The sequence below is a fragment of the Sus scrofa genome, chromosome 6 (genome assembly GCF_054392235.1).
Source record: "Sus scrofa isolate SSC_HxYL_T2T_F1_AM1 chromosome 6, Sscrofa_HxYL_maternal_Yorkshire_Landrace_v2.0, whole genome shotgun sequence".
NCBI lineage: Eukaryota > Metazoa > Chordata > Mammalia > Artiodactyla > Suidae > Sus > Sus scrofa.
This window is the reverse complement of record NC_139388.1, coordinates 86,134,775-86,148,959: the sequence shown is the minus strand read 5'-3', so window position 1 is coordinate 86,148,959 and position 14,185 is coordinate 86,134,775. Positions and strand designations below refer to the sequence as shown.

At 48.7% G+C, this 14,185-nt stretch overlaps 1 protein-coding gene across 2 annotated transcripts in view; it reads left to right on the top strand.

Annotated features, from left to right (window-relative positions):
* The first annotated feature begins 2,101 nt into the window (after window positions 1–2,101).
* CNR2 (cannabinoid receptor 2) overlaps window positions 2,102–14,185 on the top strand; it is a 32,981-nt gene continuing 20,897 nt past the window's right edge. The window contains exon 1 of one of the 2 annotated variants that reach the window (XM_021095532.2): window positions 2,102–2,227. The gene's annotated coding sequence lies outside the window, so the exon portion shown is untranslated. Of the gene's footprint in view, window positions 2,228–13,077; window positions 13,254–14,185 lie in introns of those variants that run through there. The other variant, XM_021095531.2, reaches the window with a different exon arrangement.

The following is a 14,185-nucleotide window of genomic DNA, read 5'->3' as shown; positions in this document are numbered from 1 at the left end:
CTATAACTCGGGTCACTGCCATGGCTCGAGTTTGATCCCTGGCCCGTGAACTTCCACAGGCGACGGGCACAGCCAAAAAAGAAAGAAAAAAAAATTTGAGATCAGACAAAGAAAGTGACCAGACACTGGAGATCCTCCCCAAACAAGAATTTAAACCTAGGCCTAGCTCAATTCCAGAGACTACGCCCAAACCACTGTACCGTGCTGGAGAACCTTGTGGCCCCTTACTTTCGGCTTCTGCTCCCACTAAGTACACAAGACTCTCTGTCTCATTGAATGCTTGCCGACATCACTGTCAGTTTCCTTTTCCTTTTTGCCCAATTTGTTAAGTGAATCACCATGTTTTAAGTCTGCCTTATGCAGCCATCTAAAAGGATGCTTGAAGTAAAAATTTGTAAAGATACACAAATACATGTCCACTTAAATATCACCACCAATATCTGCATTTAGTAAATTAAGATAATGGTATGTCAGGTTTTTAAAAGCAGAAAATAGCAAGAGTTTGATGAGAATATCTCACATTGCTTGCCAGGGCATTTTGTTCTCATTGTCCCAAATTAATTCAGGCGCCAGCATCTATGTTGGAAACTGAGTCATCTGAACAGTTCAGAGGGCCTAGATGTTACTGAAGCTGCCTCCTTGAGGCTTGACGGGAGAGATACCGCCCAGGAAGTTTCATTCTTCAATCAGGCCCCAAGTGTGGTGGTGCTCTGGGCCCAACCATGGGCAGATGCATCCAGTAGATGGCAGCATCTCACAGAACAAGGACTGGGGAATCCGACTATCTGCTAGGAACTGAGAAAACTGATGCCTGACCATCCCATGCAGGTGCAACTAGGCTCCCGTGGGGAAAAGGAGAACAGACTTCCTGTGTGGGTCCCATCAGCCCTACCCAGGGTACCCAGGAGACTTGGAGATTCTGGACCAACTGAGCAAAAAGGGCCCTTAACCATCATCTTGTCTAGTGCTGCCGAATATGTGTCCAAGGACCAACAGAATCACCTGGGAACTTGTTAAGAATTCAGATTCCCGGGTCTCGCCCCACAATACTTTGGTCAGAAACTTGGGGTGGTGTGGGCCAGCAATCTGTTCTCACAAGCCCTTCAGGTGATTCAGATCCATTGGACGTTGCAGAAGCACCTATCATTTTAGGAGTAGGGAAATCGAGGCCAAAGGAAGTAACTTATCACATAGCCAGGCAGTGGCAGAACCACCCTGGAACCCAGATTCCCAGATTCCCAGTCCTTTTCTTTCTTTTTTTTTTTTGTCTTTTTAGGGCCATATCTGCAGCATATGGAAGTTCCCACGCTAGGGGTCAAATCAGAGCTATAGCTGCTGGCCTACACCACAGCCACAGCAACGCCAGATCCAAGCGGCACCTGCGACCTACACCATAACTCATGCAATGCCAGATCATTAACCCACTGAGCGAGGCCAAGGATCAAACCCACATCCTCATGGATACGAGTCGGGTTCTTAATCCACGGAGCCACCAGGGGAACTCCCCTACACAGTATTTTTAAAGATTTGACTTTGTGGGCAACCTTCTAAGACTGGAAGCCACTACATAAAAGTCAGGATTTCTAGTCTCGGAAAATGTGGCCCATCTTTCAAATGCTTTGACCATTGGCAATTGGGCCTGCACTCCCCAGGGGCTAGGCTTCCCTGGAGCTGAGAGGGGTGTTCCCCATTCCCCACAGCCCGCACCACTCCCTGGTGCCCCACACCGGCACTCTTCACCCATTTATGTTATCTGCCTGGTGCCTGAATGCATCTGGTTCAAAGCTCTGATCTGGAGGGGTAGAGGCATTCGTATGGAATGTCATTCTAGGTGATCTGTACCAGGCTAGTGCCTTATCCCCATTTTACAGATGAAGAAATTAAGGTTTAGGGAGGTTAAGTGAATTGCTTAAGGTCATAAGAACTGGCTGGATTAGAACCCAAATCCCGCAGCTCCAAGGACAATACCCTGGTCAGAGATCCCCATGAAAAACAGTTCAACTCCAAGGGCAAGAACGTTGTGGCACTGGGGACCCAGAGGGGAAGTTGTGACAGGGACGGAAGGCCACACTCACTCATCTGTGAGAAAGCAAAAGCAAGAGACAGCTGGTTTGGGGGCAGCAGCCCAACAGGAGCTCTGGCTGGGCCCTAGGGCCAGGCTTTAGCCACACAACTGCCAGGACTCCTCAACACCCAGCAGGGTCAGGGAGCTCAGCCACAGACAACGGTGAGTAGTTTTTCTTGCTGTTTTATTTGGGGATCCTTCCTCATTGCAGAAAACCTGTGTTCTTAACTTACCCCTTCCCTCCAGGGTTGGGAGAAGCTGGGTGGGCCTGCCAGGGGCCAGGAGATGGATGTCCCGTGAGGCCTCCTGAGGTTTTTGAGGGCCAGCACTGGAAGGCACAGGGCTGGTCCAATCCCTACCTTCAGACAGGTCAAGAATCAGCCCTCGGCTTTCATGTCTATCAAAGTTAGGATAGAAGGTGATGCTCACAGCCCGCAGACAGCCTCACATGTGCCAGGTGCTACTCTAAGGGCCTTTCATGATTAAATTTATTTAATCCTCACAACTGTCTACAGTAGGTGCTATTATCATTCCCCGCTCGGCAGACGGGGCCTCAGCTACTTACCTGATGTTACAAGGGCATGAAGTGAGGGTGCTGGGCTTGCACTTCGGCATCTGGCTCCACAGCTTACTTACTCTTTGACCACAAGGCTATCCTGCCTTACAAGGTACAGGCTTGAATAGCAGGTGGTGGCCAGGAAAGAACCCCAAAAGACTAGGGCTCGAAGAGATCACCTGGTGAGTCCTGGCCTTCATTTTACAGATGGGGAAACTGAGGCACAGAGAGACACGGCTTGCCCAGTTGGGGCATCTCGGTAGTGTAATGTGGTCTAGTCCACGCTAGACCCAGAAGACCAAGGGTCCACTTCCCTGGAGGTTCCACTCAGGGAACAGTAGTGCTGACACATGTGCACTGGGGCCAGTGTCTGGGTGTGAACCCCAGGGCTGCCTCTAGTAACCCTAGGGCCTTAGACAAATCACGCCACTTCTCTTCCAAGAAAACCTGGGCCCGAGACCATCACTCAGGCTCATGGAGGGTTGACTGGGTGACGCTGGCTCCGGGATGGGGGTACCTGCATTGGGAGTGGCTGCAGAGGAGATTCTGTTCTTCACCCCACCTGCCTTTGCTCTGGATTGGAGATGAGGATAGATAAGGCTACAGGCTGTTTTGCCCTAGTATGGGTGGCATGCAGACATCTTCCAGGCATGAAGACCAGGATTGAGTTGGAGGAGGGGCTAGGGAGGAATTGGGGGAGGCCCCGGGAGATGGCACCCCAATGGCATAGGCCTCAGCCAGTGAAGCAGGTCCTTTACCTTTTGGTTGGTTAAGGCCAGTTTAGGGTGGGGAAATGGCAGCCCAGCTCAGCTGAGCAGAGCCCTCCAGCACCAGTCTCTTCTCTTCCCTCCTCATCTCACTGCATCTTCTCATTTTACCCCATGCTCTCTGATGTGTACAAGACATTCTTTTGTTCATTTTTATTAAAGAATGTTCAATAGGACTCTGAGCCCTCATCCTACTGGGCTGGTCAGAAGTTGAATCTGGAGTTCCCATCATGGCATAGTGGAAGCAAATCCAACTAGGAACCATGAGGTTGTGGGTTCGATCCCTGGCCTCACTCAGTGGATTAAGGATCCGGTGTTGCCGTGAGCTGTGGTGTGGGTCACAGATGCAGCTCGGATCTGGCATTGCTGTGGCCCTGGTGTAGGCCTGCAGCAACAGCTCCAATTAGACCCCTAGCCTGAGAATCTCCATATGCCGTGGGGGTGGCCCTAAAAAGGACAAAAAGACAAAAAAAAAAAAAAAAAGACAGAAGTTGTATCTCAGCGTGTACTGAGTTTCCCTCACCCCACCCCCACCTTCTAGCACCAGACATCAACTCTTGGGGTCTTGTAGGAGCACAAAATGACAGAAGCCACTCTGGCTCCTCCTAGGATGGATGCCCATTGTCCAAAGGGGTTTGATCCCATAAAGTTCAGCTCTGTGCACTTCTCTGGCATGCCTAGAGTTCAGATTCTTTGCCAAGACTTGAATCCACTGTGTCTTGGGTTCAACCTCCAGGGTACGCCACCCAGCAACTTCCCCCAGAGGTCCTGCTATCTCCCCAAGGCACTTTCAGGCCACAGCCCAGGTCCCCAACCCTCAAGGGACCAATGGCCTTTGGTCCCTTCCTTGGGTGGGGCCATCTCTCCTTCAAATAGTTTGTTTCTACTCCCACCCCTGCAAAAACTCCTTGAGCCAGGAGACCCCAAGGGAGCTCCTCAAAGGGAGATGGGTTGTCCTACCTTACGGAGAAGGAAAAACAAGTCTCAAAGGCAATAGGGACTCCCTCAAGATCATGCGGCCAAGGAAGAGTGGAGCCCTTGTTGAGTCCTGCTTTGTGGGCTCCAAAGCTTGGGCTGTCATCACTGAATCCTCTGGAAGACCAAGTCTCCTTCACCAATTAGACCTTGGCTTAGTCACATCACCTGTGTAAACCTCAATCTCGTTAGTTCTAAAAATGAAGCTATAGTAGGAGTTCCCGTCTTGGCTCCGTGGTTAACGAATCCAACTAGGAACCATGAGGTTGCAGGTTCAATCCCTGGCCTTGCTCAGTGGGTTAAGGATCTGGCGTTGCCATGAGCTGCGGTGTAGGTTGCAGATGCAACTCAGATCCCGAGTTGCTGTGGCTCTGGCGTAGGCCAGTGGCTACAGCTCCAATTAGACCCCTAACCTGGGAACCTCCATATGCCGCAGGAGCGGCCCTAGAAAAGGCAAAAAGACAAAAAATAAAAATAAAATAAAATAAAGATGAAGCTATAGTAGCATTACCTATTGTCTCAAAGGGGTGCTTGTTATTTTTTTAGTTTAACACTTCCTGAGCATCCTCGTACCACAGGCAAGAGCTCTGCTAGGACGGCAGCCTCGCCTCATTCAATCCACATAGCAGCCTATGAGGGAGATGTGTCACTACCCACATCTGCGAGGTGAGAAACTAAAGTTCACAGAGGGAGTTCCCGTCGTGGCGCAGTGATTAACAAATCTGACTAGGAACCATGAGGTTGCGGGTTCGATCCCTGCCCTTGCTCAGTGGGTTGACGATCCGGCATTGCAGTGAGCTGTGGTGTAGGTTGCAGATGCGGCTCGGATCCCGTGTTGCTGTGGCTCTGGCATAGGCCGCTGGCTACAGCTCCGATTCGACCCCTAGCCTGGGAACCTCCACATGCCGTGGGATCGGGCCTAGAAAAGGAAAAAAGACAAAAAATTAAAAAATTAAAAAAAATAAAACTAAAGTTCACAGAAGCCAAAGACTGCCCACGTTCGCGCAGCTGGTCACATGACAAAGCCAAGCCTCAAACCCAGGTCTGTCTGAATCCAGAACCACACTACATGGTGGTGAGAATCAAAAGGAGAACAGAGGTGGAAAGCATCTCATAAGCATGAAGGTATAAAGCCGGGTGAGCCCTCTTCCAGCAGAGGTCAGAAAACAGTAAGACCGCAATTCCCTCTTCCCACCAGCTCCTAGAGAGACAGGGTCCACCGTGCACGTGGACCTGGGTGTGTCCTGCCCCACCTCCCTGCAGTGAAAACCCCAAAGGAAAGAAAATGGCAGACCAGGGCAGATCAATGGGGTAGGACAGGTAGGGAGGAGCGTCCCCAGTGTCATCAGGCATGGGAAGCAGAGCTGTTGGTATCCCATCCAAATGCGAGAATGATCATGAGACCTTGGGCAGAAGTGACTACATGGGTTGGGTGTCCTCTGGGTTTTGCAGCTTCTTCTCTCCTCCACCTGTTCACAGGCCCCCACAAGGGAGGTCCCCTTATCTCTCTCACAGTGAGTCAGAGGCAGCTCCTCCCACAAAGTCCCCTGTCTTCCCCTCCCTGGGGGTTGAGGCCACCCCAGAGTTCCTCTTTAAGAACCCCAGCTGTGTTCCACGGTGTTGCTTCTGTCAGAAATCAGTGAGTCCATCTGTTAATGTGTCTCTGTGGATCTGCCTGGATCCTGGGGAATCTGATGGAGCCAAAAAACAGGGGATGTGAGCCTGCTGAGGACCAGGGGGCAGGGAGATGCTTCATGGACCTTCTCTAACTCATCACATTATACCCACTGGACAGATGAGGCCACCAAGGCTCAAGCACAGCAGGTAAATGGCAGGGAGAAGAGTCAGGCCTGGGTCTGTCTTTCCAGTGCCTTCCACCAGCATTCCCAACAAAGTTTTCCAGAAGATTCACATTAATAGAATGTTTCCTTTTTTTTAGTTAGTGAAATCACTTTGCTAATTAAAAGATATTTTTCTTTTAATGTGAGAGCTGCTTAAGGTAAATGAGAGAATCAAAAGCACCAGTTAGTGGTCATCAAACAAATGACTCCCAGTGGGCTGTTCATCATTTGGCCACTGGAGTGGCTTTGGCTGATACATGGTTTTCATTGGTCTTATTCTTAATCTTATGTTGCTTAATTTATACCTTTAATGAAACAAGCAAAGGGAACTCTGCAGTCGAAAATACAAGGAAATAGGACAAGGGACATGGTGACCCCTTTGCAAATTTGCCTCAGGGTTCACAATTTGCCTTTATCTGACCAAATTCCTTACATAGCTTATCAGGGAAATTCTTGTAAGTCACAGATTGTTAAAAGGAGAAAATAATATGTATTTTTTCTTTTCCTACGTTGAGCACAGAGGTGATCTATACCTGCAAGGCATAGGCCGAGGGATGCTTGCCAATAGGGACTTGAGATCTTTTAAGCATCAAATGCAAGAATGCAAAGCCCCAACTCATAAAAGCGATTTCTGTCTTCTCGTTACATTTCAGTCCATTTTAGTGTCCATTTGGTGCCCCATAAAACCTCACTTTAAAATTTGTTCAACAACCATGCATTTTCTTCTGTCATGAATTTAAATTAAATCCTGCACATACACCACCTGTAAAGTGCGGAGAAGTCAAACTTTGTTTTCACATATCATGCATGTAATTTTTTTTTTTTTCTTTTTGCCATTTCTTAAGCCACTCCCGTGGCATATGGAGGTTCCCAGGCTAGGGGTCTAACTGGAGCTGTAGCCGCTGGCCTACGCCAGAGCCACAGCAATGTGGGATCCGAGATGCATCTGCAACCTACACCACAGCTCATGGCAAAGCCAGATCCTTAACCCACTGAGCAAGGCCAGGGATCGAACCCATAACCTCATGGTTCCTAGTCGGATTCAGTAACCACTGAGCCACAACGGGAACTCCTCATGCATATAATTTAAATAAAATAAATTGTTGTGGAAATTTCTGAAATAATACACTTATTTAAAATAACACATTGGGAGTTCCCGTTGTGGCGCAGTGGTTAACGAATCCGACTAGGAACCATGAGGTTGCGGGTTCGGTCCCTGCCCTTGCTCAGTGGGTTGACGATCCGGCGTTGCTGTGAGCTGTGGTGTAGGTTGCAGATGCGGCTCGGATCCCGCGTTGCTGTGGCTCTGGTGTACGCCAGTGGCTACAGCTCCGATTCGACCCCTAGCCTGGGAACCTCCATATGCCGAGGGAGCGGCCCAAGAAATAGCAAAAAAAAAAAAAAAAAGACAAAAAATAAAATAAAATAAAATAACACATTGAAGGAGTTCCCTTTGTGACTCAGTGGTTAACAAACCTGACTAGGATCCATGAGGATGCGGGTTTGAACCCTGGCCTTGCTCAGTGGATTAAGAGTCCAGCATTGCCATGAGCTGTGGTGTAGATCGCAGACGTTGCTTGGATGCTGTGTTGCTGTGGCCGTGGTACAGGCCAGCAGCTACAGCTCTGATTTGACCCCTAGCCTGGGAACCTCCATATGCTTCAGGTGCAGCCCTAAAAAAAAAACAAAAAAAAAAAACAGTACATTGGACTTAATAACATTTCCTTTTTCATGGACCACACAAAAGTATGACATAGTCCAAATAATTCTCATTGGGGTTTGTAAAATTATTTTTTTATAATTTTTTTATTTTCCCACTGTACAACAAGGGGGTCAGGTTATCCTTACATGTATACATTACAATTACATTTTTCCCCCACTGTAAAATTATTTATTACTGTGAAATAGCTCCTGGATCAGAAGTTGAAGATGTTCTTGTCCCATCGCCCCATTCTGTTTTTCAGTACACTAACTTGCCAGGTGAGAGGGCCACGCTCAGGGCATGTGGAAGTTCCCAGGCCAGGGATGGAACCCAAATCACAGCTGTAACCAGAGCCACAGCAGTGCCCATCCTGGATCCTTAACCCCCTGAGCCACCAGGGAACTCCCACCTCGTTCTCCTTGATTTCTTAAATTTTGGATATGATCCTTAAGTAACCTGGCAGAGAAAATGCACACAAAAACCATAAACACAAGAGCTGACATTTGCCGAGGATTTATTAAGAGCCAGCCAGGCGCAATGCTATGCTTTTTCTACATGCCACCCGTCCCATGCACGCCTCACAAGAGCCCTGAGTGGAGATACTTTCATTACCCCCATTTTACAGATGGGGACATTGAGGCTCACGGTGGTGAGGTACCTTGCCCAGGAGACCACAGATTTAATAAGGGGCAGAATCAGAATTCACAACGGTGACTCAGAGCTGCTTCTTAAAACTGTCTATTTCAGAGTTCCCATCGTGGCACAGTGGTTAATGAATCCGACTAAGAACCATGAGGTTGCGGGTTCAATCCCTGACCTTGCTCAGTGGGTTAAGGATCTGGCGTTGCCGTGAGCTGTCGTATAGGTCGCAGATGCGGCTCGAATCCTGCGTTGCTGTGGTTCGGGTGTCGGCTGGTGGCTATAGCTCCGATTGGACCCCTAGCCTGGAAACCTCCATATGCCGCGGGAACGGCTCTAGAAAAGGCAAAAAGACAAAAAAAAAAAAAAAAGTCTATTCCCCTCTTATTCTGAGTCGATCTTTACCTATTAACCAGCTCTGTTCACAGAAGTACGAGATAAAATCTGGGTCACCCAGCAAAGAGTGTACTGAAAGAACCAGCACTGCTGGATCTGATTTCAAGTCCCAGGCCGGAAGTGGTACCATGATTTCCTCTCATGGCCCCAGAGACCAAAAGCCAGACAGCCTCCCAAGCGCACATTAATTCTTTCTGTCACCGCTCAGGGCTGTCGTGGAGGGCGTGTGAGGGTCGGCTCCACGGGGTTCTGGCTTCTCCTCATCTCTCTGTGGCCTGAGTGCTCACATAGGCTTTAATTTATCCTCTGCCTCTCTCCAGCTGTCCCTGTGACCCTCCAGCCACTCTGTCACCCTTCACAGATCTCATTGGCCTGATGCTCCACAACTCAGCCTCTTTGCGGGTGACAGTTTCCTCAATTATACAATGGGGGGCATACCCGTCCCCTCGTTGGCTTGCCATGTAGAATGTATGAGGTAACGTGTAAAGCATGGCACATGGGGTCTGGCACACACTATACAGTAAGCACTCATTTGTGTTACTTTCTATTATTGTCATGATCAAATGTGTGTTTCCTGAGCTGAGCCCCCAGGGCTCTCCGCATCATTGCCCCAACTCTCTCGCCTCTGCTCAGGGGAACCAGCCTAAATTGTGACCTCCTACCCACACTGCCACAACCCTAGGAAAAACCAGAAGCAAGATGAGGCAGGGAGGGAGTTCCCGTCCTGGCTCGGTGGTTGACGAATCCGACTAGAAACCACGGGGTTTCGGGTTTCGATCCCTGGTCTTGCTCAGTGGGTTAAGGATCCGGCGTTGCTGTGAGTTGTGGTGTAGGTTGCAGATGCTGCTCGGATCCCGCGTTTCTGTGGCTCTGGCGTAAGCCGGAGGGTACAGCTCCAATTAGACCCCTAGCCTGGGAACCTCCATATGCCTCGGAAGCGGCCCAAGAAATGGCAAAAAAAAAAATAATAAATTAGGCAGGGAGGAGTTCCCATTGTGGCTCAGCAGTAGCAAACTTGACTAGTATGTATCCATGAGGATGCGAGCTCCATCCCTGGCCCCGCTCATGGGTGAAGGATCTGGCGTTGCTGTGAGCTGTGGTGTAGGTCGCAGATACTATCCTGTGTTGCTGTGGCTGTGGCGTAGGCCGGCAGCTGCAGCTCCGACTGGACCCCTAGCCTGGGAACTTCCATATGCTGTGGATGCAGCTCTAAAAGGCAAAAAATAAATTAAAATAAATTTTTAAAATAATAATAAAAATTTTTTTAAAAGATGAGGCAGGCCCCATCCTTTGGGATCTGGCCCAGCCAGGAAGAGGTAGAGCAGCCTATAAGGACAGCACAGGGGAACCAGAATGCTCACCACGCAGTCACCCTTTTCTTACACTCTGCTGCTGTACAGAGGAGCCGCCATGGAAAGGCCTTGTCTTGTTCATCTTACAGAGAGCACTTCATGGGCAGACGTGGTGTCAGCCACTGCAGGTTTCTGCAATGCTCCCCAGGAGTTCCTGTCTCAGCTCAGTGGTAATGAGCCCAACTAGTATCCATTAGGACACAGGTTCGATCTCTGGTCTTGCTCAGTGGCTTAAGGATCTGGCATTGCCATGAGCTACAGTGTAAGTTGCAGACACTGCTCGGATCTGGCATTGCTGTGGCTGTGGCGTAGGCCGGCAGCTACAGCTCTGATTTAACCCCAGCCTGGGAACTTCCATATGCCGCGGGTGTGGCCCTAAAAAGAAAAAAACAATGCTCCCCAACCCACGCACTCCCCTGCCCCACTACACTCCCCAAGGACTCCTGAAACAGAGATTTCACCAGCAGCAAGTACTCCCAGGGGGAGGGAGATTCAGAGACTCTTATTAGCATTTACACTTTATTTTTATTTTCTGTGGCCACACCTGCGGAATATGGAAGTTCCCAGGCCAGGGACTGAACCCAAGCCACAGCTTCAGCCTACGCTGCAGCCACAGCAACACTGGATCTTTCAACCCACTGTACCCAGGCAGGGATTGAACCCACGCTCCACAGCAGCCTGAGCTGGTACAGTCAGGTTCTCAACCCATTGCACCACAGTGGGAATGCCTGCATTTACGCTTTAATGACTGAGTTCCTAAAATTTTCTGAAGCAGGTTTTCTTTGAAAGAGGAGGATAGGCCTTTAGTTCCTATCACAAAGATGAAGATAAGGGCAGAGAATCAGAGTGGTGCCCTGATTAGCACAGGTGCTCCCAGTAGGAGCAGAACAAAGACGTGTCTTCAGACAGCATGTCAAGGGGCCTATCTTGAGACCCTGAACCCGGGGTTCTGGTAAAGCACTTACAGCATTTTAAGATAAAGGTCCCCAGGACAAAGCTGCAGGATCAGGAGGTGTGACAACTCTGGGCCTGGGCCTGGACTCAAACTAGGCTCTGCCCTTGTGTATGACCTTGGGCAAGTCATTCATCTCCATCAGCTTGTCTCCTTGCCTGTAATAGAGAGGTTGGGTGAGAATAGTACCACCCTCCCTGCTTAGTGTGAGAAACTGAGTTTATGTGCAAAGCCCAATGCTTGAGAGTTCCCCTGTGGTTCAGTAGGATCTGCGGCATCTCTGCAGCACCAGGACGAAGGTTCAATCCCCCGCCCAGCACAATGGGTTAAAGGATCTGGCATTGCCACAGCTGCAGCGTCTGATCCCCGGCCCAGGAACTCCATATACCAGGGGTGGCCAAAAAGGAAAAAGAAAAAGCCCAAAGACCAGTGCTTGGCACACAGCAAGCCACTGTTAAGGTACAGCATCCCCTACTCCGAGATACCTGTACGTTCACAGCGGGGCAGGTCAGGCTCTGCAAGGCCTTTCCTAAGTGCTCTTGCCACAGATCCTTTGAGAGTCACTTTTGAAATGTTAAACCAGGTGTGCCCTTCCTGCTGATGTGTATTCCATCAATCTATCTTTCCCCCATAAATCGACCAATTGTGTCTACTTTGAGAATTCTAAAGACAGTATCCATCCTTGAGGATTTTCACAAGAGTCAGAGAATTCCTTCAACCAATTCATCCAACAGATATTTCTCTCTCTCTCCTTTTTCTCTTTCTTTTTTTCTTTATTCCTCTTTGGCCTATGGAGTTCCCGGGCCGGGAGTCAGATCTGAGCTGCAGTTGTAACCTACGCCACAGCTGCTGCAATGCTAAATCCTTTAACCCATTCTGCTGGGCCAGAGATGGAATCTGCAACCTGGAGCTGCAGAGATGCCACCAATCCCATTGCACCACAGTGGGAACTCCCCGACAGATATTTCTTGAGCAGCTGCCTTGTGCCAGGCAGCATTCTGGGCACCTAGGGCACAGCAGTGAACCAAACAATGAGCATCTGCTCTCTTGAGGCTGAGTTTCCAGGGCCCTGGCAGCTAGTGATGGTGCTGGAGGCCCAGGTTAGAGGAAACAGTTCAAGGGGGAAGGGAGGGAAAGGACACCAGGGAAGCGATGGTTGCCCAGAGTCCCCAGCCCCTTCCATCCAGACGCCTGCCTTCCATGGATGGGGTCTGGTACCAGGCTAGCATAGCAGCCTGGCTTTGAGTTCTGACTCTGCCTCCTACAAGCCGTGTGAACTCAGGTGGATCCATCCAGATGAGCCTCAGTTTCCTCTACTCTAAGGGAGTGACAAATAAGACAGTCTACCTGCAAGGGCAGTGTGCAGGGCAAAGGCAACAGGGTAAAAAGCCTCCTTGTAGTAGCTGCCACAAAGGAAGCACCAGGGGACAGTGACAAATTCCTTTTCCTCATGTGCTTTAACCACAATGACATATCACAACAGACAATGCAGAAGCAGAGTTGAGAATCCAGCCAAACAATAAAGAGCTTTCCCCTCAAAGGTAGTTCCATTAAAAACATATTATTTCTGTTCACATGGAGCAAGTTTATTAAATGTTGTTTTTAAGTTGGCAGTTTTGAGTTCAAACACAGGAAAGAGGTCACCCACATCAAGGAAAGCCCTTTAGGGTCTGGTAACTTTAAAGATGGTAGAGGGGTGCTGAGACCAGGAAGTTTGAGAACTGCAGCTCCAGGCTTTCTCGGGCCGGCTCTTTTGCAACCTGACAAATCCCCCCCCCCCACTCCCCGCCTCTGCCCCACCCAGCCCTCTGTGGTTTCATTGCACAACCTACAAAGTGGAAGGACCAAGTTGGAAGGTTTTTGAGATCTCATTTGGTGCAGATGGACATTTTAGAAAGGCACTGTTTGGCCTAAGATTCCCCAGCATCGCTTCCACCCAAAACCAGAACTGGATTCCAGGCTCCTGTCTCCTTGGCCCAGGACGTGAATCATGATTACACGCTGATGGGTACTGACTTCCTCTTTTTTATTTTTTATTTTTATTTAATTTTATTGGGATATAGTTGACTTACAAAATTGCATTCGTTTCAGGTGTACAGCAAAATGAATCAATCATACATGTACATATATCCATTCTTTTTTCCCATACAGGTTATTATAAACTATTGATTCGATTTTCCTGTGCTATACAGCTGGTTCTCATTAATCATCTATTTTATACAGTAACGAGTATGTTATCTCCACCTTCCCAATTCTCCTCTCCCTCCAACGGTTTCCCCTGCGCTAACCGTAAGACTGGTTTTGAAATCTGAGTTTGTTTCAGTTTTATAAATAAGTTCCTTTGCATCATTTTTTATTAGATTTCACATGTAAGTGATATCATATAGTATTTGCCTTTTTCTGCCTGACTTACTTCACTCAGAATGATAATCTCCAGTTCCATCCATGTTTCTGCAAATGGCATTATTTCATTCTTTATGGCTGAATACTATTCCATTGTATACATGTACCACATCTTTATCTATTCGATGGATATTTAGGTTGCTTCCATGCCTTGGCTCTTGTAACTAGTGCTGCAATGAACACTGAGATGCATGTATTATTTCGAATTATGGTTTTCTCTGGATAGATGCCCAGGAGTGGGATTGCTGGGTCATATGGTAGTTCTATATTTAGTTTTTTTAAGGACCCTCCATACTGTCCTCCATAGTGATTGCACCAATTTACATTCCCACTAACAGCGTGGAAGGGCTCCCTTTCTCCACACCCCCTCCGGCATTTATTGTTGGCAGACTTTTTGATGATGGCCAGTCTGACTGGTACTGACTTCTTTACCCCAGCCTCGTTAATACCCATCAGCCTCCCAGGCACAATCTCAGCTTCCTGTTTACTCAGCTCCAGAAATCCTGAATGTAAACTGGATTTTCTCCCTCTGCTTTC